Source organism: Phocoena phocoena, chromosome 1 (assembly GCF_963924675.1).
Source record: "Phocoena phocoena chromosome 1, mPhoPho1.1, whole genome shotgun sequence".
In the NCBI taxonomy this organism is placed as follows: Eukaryota; Metazoa; Chordata; class Mammalia; order Artiodactyla; family Phocoenidae; genus Phocoena; species Phocoena phocoena.
The window spans coordinates 83,700,305-83,707,596 of NC_089219.1; the positions used below are offsets into that span (position 1 = coordinate 83,700,305).

Genomic DNA, 7,292 nt, shown 5'->3' on the forward strand with positions numbered 1-7,292 from the left:
ATTAGAATAGCTGAAATAATTTTAGAAAAGAAGAATAAAGAGGAAGGAATCACTCTACCCAATTTTAAGATTTACTATGTAACTACAGTAATCAAGACAATGTGTATTATGGAGGAATAAATACCCAGACCAATAAAACAAAATAGATAAGCCAGAGATAAATCCACACCAGTACAGCCAACTGTTTTTTATTCCCCAATGAATATTTTTATTATTTGTTTAATAGATCACCAACTTCATCTCCCTCCCTACCAACAATTGGCATTTCATTTTGTTTCCATGCTGAGTGGTGAAACAATGACAAAGCTAACCAGAATAAGCTACTTCATAAAGAGAACTGAGCTAACACACCTCACTTTCTTTTCACAGGCATAATATAAATATACGCACTCTAGAATGCACAATGGTTTAGTCTCTAAGAAATTCAAATGGGAACTTGAACAATGTAGGCAAATCCAGGGTGCGGTAAAGGTGAGCTGAGATGCCGTACAACTGTTTAAGGGTTCCTGGCGCTGTATCTCTTGGCCACTAGCCAAATCTTGACATGGGGGAAGAAATTAGCTAATGCCAAGTGGAGATGCAGGAAGCACTAAGTTGACTTAGGGGCTATGCACAGGAACCAAAAGGCAGGAAAGTACTAAACATTGCCGAGAGCATCCACCACCCCAGGAAGGACTTCACCCTCCAGGAGCTCTAAGCTGGCCCCACCTCCGGTGCTCACGTGGCTGACTTTATCCTCCGTGTTCCATTTGGCACAGCAAGTAGCAGTGTCTCCCCCACCTATGATGGTGATGCAGCCCCTGGAAGTGGCTTTCACCACCTCATGCATGAGGGCTTTGGTTCCTCGGGCAAAAGCTTCCCATTCAAACACGCCCACAGGTCCATTCCACACGGCCTGCTTAGCCCGAGCAACAGCCTCAGCATACTTTTTGCTGCTCTCAGGACCGCAGTCCAAGCCCATCCAGCCAGCAGGTATGCCAGAGGGCACAGTGGCTCGGCCAGTCTTGGCATTCTCATCAAACTTAACAGCAGTGACAAAGTCAACAGGCAAGGTAATCTGTACACCATTCTTCTCAGCTTCGGATATCAGGTCTTTGATGACCTTGGATCCCTCTTCGTCAAACAAGAGAAGTGCCCATCTCCATGTTGTTGAGCACATTAAGGAAGGTAAAGGCCATTCCACCACCAATAATCATCTCGCTGACTTTGTCCAGCATATTATTGATCAGCTGGATCTTGTCTGCAACTTTAGCTCCGCCCCACTTTAGATGGCCAGGAAGGGTCGCTCTGGGCTCTCCAAGGCCTGGGCAAAGCAGTCCAGCTCCTTCTTCATCAAAATACCTCCAGCCTTCTCTGGCAGATTTACTCCCACCATGGAGCTGTGGGCTCGGTGAGCAGTGCCAAAAGCATCATTGACATAGACATCCTCTAGCTTGGAAGACGAAGCTTGGAAGGCCTCTACTTTGGCTGGCTCAGCTTTAACCTTGTTCCCAGAAGCATCTTTTCCCTTCCCTTCTTCCTCCACATGAAGGCAAAGGTTCTCCAGCAGGATGACAGAGCCAGCAGCTGTGTCAGCACAAGCTTTCTCCACTTCTGGGCCCATGCAGTCCTTCAAGAACAAAACATCCTTGCCCAGCAGAGATTTGAGTTCTACAGCAGCTGGTTGCCAGGAGTACTTGTCAGGCATGGGGACACCATCAGGCAGGCCCAGGTCAGCCAACTGATTTTTGGAAAAGGAGCAAAAGATACGCAATGGAGAAAGGATAGTTTTTTTAAAACAGAAAACGCTGGAACAATTCGATATTTATAGGCAAAAAAAAAGAACTTTGAAACAAACCTCACACCTTATACAAAATTAACTGAAAAATGACCATAGATTTAAATGTAAAATTATAAAACTTTTAGAAGAAAACATAGAAAACCTTCAAACCTAGAGAAAAATGAAGAGTTCTTAAATGTGACACTACAAGCACAGTCCATAAAAGAAAAAATTAAGTGGTACTTCATCAAAATTAAAATCCTTTTTTCTGTGAAAGACCCTGTAAAGAGGATGAAAAGACATGCTATAGACAAGTAGAAAATATTTGCAAACCGCACATGTGGCCAAGGGCTCATGTCTAGAACACCAAGAACTTTCAAAACTCAACACTAGCCAGGGGTTGGGGGAGGCGGGGGCTGGTGACTATAAACGTGTAGCACCAGGGATATCTTTGTGGTGACAGAACTCTTCTGTATCTTGACTGTGATGGTTGTTATGTGAATTTACACATGTGAAATGATTTTGTAGACTCATATGTAAAACAAAGGAAATCTGAACAAGATCTGTGCCTTTTACTAATGTCAGTTTCCTGGCTGTGGTGTTGTCCTGTAGTTATGTTAAGTATTACCACTGGGGGAAATTGGGTGATGGTACACACAACCTCTCTGTACTATTTTTTGCAACGTTCTTCGAGTCTGTAATTATTTTCAAATAAAAAGTCTTTAAAAATGGTTGCCTGGATGGTCCTGACTGGTTGATAATCCTCAGGATAACTGACTTTCCTCTCCCACTGTAGACAGCAGATCTTCACAGGGACGGACTGAGGCTTCTATCTCTTTGTGACTTCCAATACGCTGACCACAGATGCGTTCAGTATGTTTCTAAATGACGGCTGTCCTTGACCTCCTTTGGTTCCCTCCTCCTACTGGGATGTCTGCCCCCATGCCTTTACTTACAACTGCCTGAGGTTTCCATCAGCCACGCCCTGATGAGCCCCACTTGTTCCAGATTCTTCAGATCCCGCCAGTGACAGCGGGCTAGTCCAAATGAATATTCCATTCTGTACTATTCTACACCTTCCAAGGGAGGGAAGTTCTTTGAGGTGGGACCTCCTTCTGTCATGTGCACCCCTATATCTCCATCCCCTAGAATGGTGCCCAGAATAGCAGGGACTCAGAAAATATTTATGGACTGAGGAACTGACTCTCCATTAAACAAATACAAAAATGAAAAGAGCAGAAACAATCTTGCATGCCAAATTAAGGAGCAGGTCTACAGGTCTCTCCCCAGGAAGGAGGCAGCAACCTCCTTTACAGGCATGTGTCTTATTCAAGGCCACCTAACACACATTCAAGGGCCACCTTGTCTGCAGCAATTGCTCCCTCAGGATTCCTACAAATACTGCAAAGAAGGGGCACTGTGCAGTGCCCTCTGCTGAATTCTGTTCAAAAGCATCTACTGAACAATACTGCCTGCAACGGGGATTCAGAGGTGAGCAAAGCCTGCTTCCTGCCCTGAAGAAGTTCCTGGTACAGTTGGGCGAGACAGACAGGCAAACAGATCATTCCAGTAGGTGAGCCCAGGGTGCTAGGACAGTGCGCAGTGTGGAATCCCAATCTAGCCCAGGGGTGACAGGGAAGGTTCCCCAAGGCGTAAGACAGATGGGGATATGGGCAGATAATCACCCCTGAGAGCACAGTCTCTGTCAGGCTCTGGGCTAAACACCTCGGTGAGCCCTCTACTACACCAAAAGGAAAGTTTATTCTTTCTACTCACCTGAATCTGGAGAACAAGTAGCATTAGGCAGCTAAGAGGAAGGGAAAGGGTGCTTCCAGGCCAAGACAGCATCACGAGAAAAGGCAGGGAGGTGTGCTCCACCATCCGGTGGGGCCCACCAGCACAAATCGCTTGTATCACTGGTGACAACTTGACTGTGATTAAGGAGGGAAAGGAACCAGAAGTAGTTGACGGGAGCCAGACCCTGGAAAGCTTCGTTTGCTGCTCCCACGAATGCCAATGGCCTTCAGACTGGGCTCTGTGGAAGCCTGGCAATCACGGGGCTAGGCCACGGTTGCTGCAAATGTTTGGTTCAAATTTCATTCAAATGTTTTTAGGAGAATGTTGTAGCAGATGCTGTTGGTGCCCTGCCCATACCTTGTGCTCCTTACCATTTCAGGGCACACCTGCACACTCTAAAGGGCCAGCTCTTGCATTTCTTTGACTGAGAGTCTTCTCTGACCACCAGGGTCCACTGTGCCCAGCTGCATGGCTGGTTGCCCACACCGCACAGCCCTCAAACAATGCAGTTGGTTATAAATTACCAGCTTCATTTCCCCACAGGAGAAATAATACTGGGCCACGTGCCCTGTGCTGGTTCCCAGAGTTCCCTGGTGGCATTACGCTCTGTTTGTTCATGGTGGAATTTACTCGATGATCTTCCCTTTATTGGCTGCCTTCCGTCCCCATTCTCATACCCCCAGCCCCTGCAGGAGTCTCCTGGGAGCTCTTCCCAGATACATAGCTTCATTTAAATCCTTGTGTCAAGGTCTGTTTCTAGGGTAGCCCAAATTAAGACACACTCCCACACACACACAGAATGTCTCTGGTAGGATTAAAAGAAACAGGTAACAGTGAAGAAAAATACTGGGGAGAACAATACTCGTTGAGGATGAGGTGGAGGGAGATTTATTTGTCACTAAATATCCTTCTTTTACCTTTTGGCTTTTGGACTCTGTCCATGGATTTTTCTTTTTTTAAAAAAAAGCTACCCAAAATATGTACTTTAAATCATTAAAAAATCAACTGTAATTTTATATCAACATAGTCACGAGTGCTTTATGTCAAATGCTAACATATCAGAGACCACAAATGCACTAATTCATGTCGCTGGGCAAATGCTCTTTGATACCGTAAGAACTGATCATTTCCTCTGATTTGGTTCATGATTTTGAATATTTAATAAAGGTGTCACTTATTAGAAAGACTGTAGCTCTTTATGGGTGATTTCTCAAAATCCAGGTCTGTATGCCCTCTTGCATCAATTTGTACAGATACATGACCATGGTAAACTGAACAACCAAATGCAGGCTGACAAAACCTAGGTGATCACATTCACTCCCTACTGCATAATGGTTAGCTGTGCAGTCAGGATAATACTGCATGAGCACCTATCTTAAATTTGAGCTACTTCTGATGTGAATTTTGCATTTAACATAAGCAATGAAAGCAGTTAGATATTGTTAATGATTCAATATTCGACTCAACATTTTCTCCTACACTGCATTCAAGATCTTGGATTTGTTTAATTAAGAGCATCCTGAGATGGCAAGGCAAGATGTGTAAAAATAAAAATGTTGCTAGTTTTATTACTTATATCTTGAGCCAAACTTTCTCAACACTGGGCAACAGAAACAAATACAGGAATAAATTGGATGCTGAGGCTGATCTAAAACTGCAAATACACCATAATCAAAAAGTCTACAAATAATAAACGCTGGAGAGGGTGTGGAGAGAAGGGAACCCTCCTACACCGTTGGTGGGGATGTAAAGTGGTGCAGCCACTATGGAGACCAGTGTGGAGGTTCCTTAAAAAACTAGAAATAGAGTTGCCATATGATCTAGCAATCCTACTCCTGGGCATATATCCAGAAAAGATGAAAACTCTAACTTGAAAAGATACATGCACCTCATTGTTCATTGCAGCACTTTTTATAATAGCCAAGACATGGAAGCAACCTAAATGTCCATTGACAGACGAATGGATAAAGAAGATGTGGTACATGTATACAATGGAATATTACTCAGCCATAAAAAAGAATGAAATAATGCCACTTGCAGCAACATGGATGGACCTGGAGATTATCATACTAAATGAAGTAAGTCAGACAGAGAAAGACAAAGTATATGATATCACTTGTAGATGGAATCTAAGAAAATGATACAAATGAACTTATTTACAAAACAGAAATAGACTCACAGACACTGAAAACAAACTTATGGTTACCAAAGGGAAAAAGGTGGGGGAGGGATAAATTAGGAGTTTGGGATTAACAGATACACACTACTATAGATAAAACAAGGACCTACTGTATAGCATAGGGAACTATATTCAATACCTTGCAATAACCTATAATGGAAAAGAATCTGAAAGACTATATCTATATCTATCTATCTATCTATCTATCTATCTATATATGAATCACTTTGCTGTACACCTGAAACTAAACTAACATTGTAAATCACCTATACTAAAATAATTAATGAGTTAAAAAATAAAAACTGCAAGTGCATCCATGACCATAAATGTCAAATGTTTATGCTTTTGAAAATAGCCTCATTATTCAGAGTGGCTGGCTTTAGAGCAAGCAAATGTTAAAAACATTTGCCTGTAAAGTACATGTCTACCAATAAAATAACTTCCCATCTTTCTTCTACTGGTGTTCAATGCAATACTTTACTTGAAAGACAAGTTACATTTCCGGATGTTTGGACCTCTGATGTGGATAACAGCGACCAGTGGAGGCTCCTGGCTGGACCAGGGCTGTGGTCAGATGCGTGTGTTTCAGGCAGGCCACCCCAAAGGGAGAGGGGGTTTCAGGGAGTGAGCCTGCAGTCCTCCGCATCCTGGAAAAGCACCTGGGAGGTAGCGGGAAGTCAGGCTGGAGACTGATTTGGCACTGAAAGCTTGACAGAGGGTGGTGATGTCTCTGGTGTGGGTGCGACAGTCCAGGGAAAACGTATTGAATAAGAAGAGAAATAGTCAAGTGTAAGGCCTGAGAAGCAATGCCATGGCGCCATCGACCCGTCTCCCCACAGGCATAAGCACTGACTTCACAGCCAGACCAAAATCACCTCCAGGAGTAGGATTTTGGATTCAACCTCCTTGAATAAGGACGTCCTAAAATAAAACTGCATATATAGCAGCTGTGCTATAAATGCTTCTTGGTTGATTTATTGCAAAAGACAAAGGATTATATTACAACAAGAGTCCCATTCAAGGGCTTCCCTGGTGGCGCAGTGGTTGAGAGTCCGCCTGCCGATGCAGGGGACACAGGTTCGTGCCTCGATCCGGGAGGATCCCACGTGCCGCGGAGCAGCTGGGCCCGTGAGCCATCGCTGCTGAGCCTGCGCATCCGGAGCCTGTGCTCCGCAACGGGAGAGACCACAACAGTGAGAGGCCCGCGTACCGCAAAAAAAAAAAAAAAAAAAAGAGTCCCATTCAAACAAATTAATCAAAATTTCCATATCATATCCAAACTTGCTTAAATGTCTCTATCTAGACAAAGATAGCAATTGGCACTTTAAAGAAAAATTATTATGTTTTTTAATTGGGAAGGGTCTACATACACCAGCTACTTTTAAATGGGATCTTTTCTCATCAATGAATGAAAGAGAGAGAAAGAAGAGAGGGAGGGAGGGAGGGAGGAAGGAAGGAAGGAGGAAAGGAAGGAAGGAAGGAAGGAGGGAAGGGAGGGAGGGAGGGCATAGTTCGTATTTAACCAGGCCCCGCAGAAGCCACATCACACAGAGGAAC

General features: G+C 43.9%; 1 pseudogene; it reads right to left on the minus strand.

Annotated features, from left to right (window-relative positions):
- Window positions 1-637: 637 nt before the first annotated feature.
- LOC136132518 (phosphoglycerate kinase 1 pseudogene) lies at window positions 638-4,174 on the minus strand (annotated as a pseudogene).
- Between the last annotated feature and the right edge of the window lie 3,118 nt (window positions 4,175-7,292).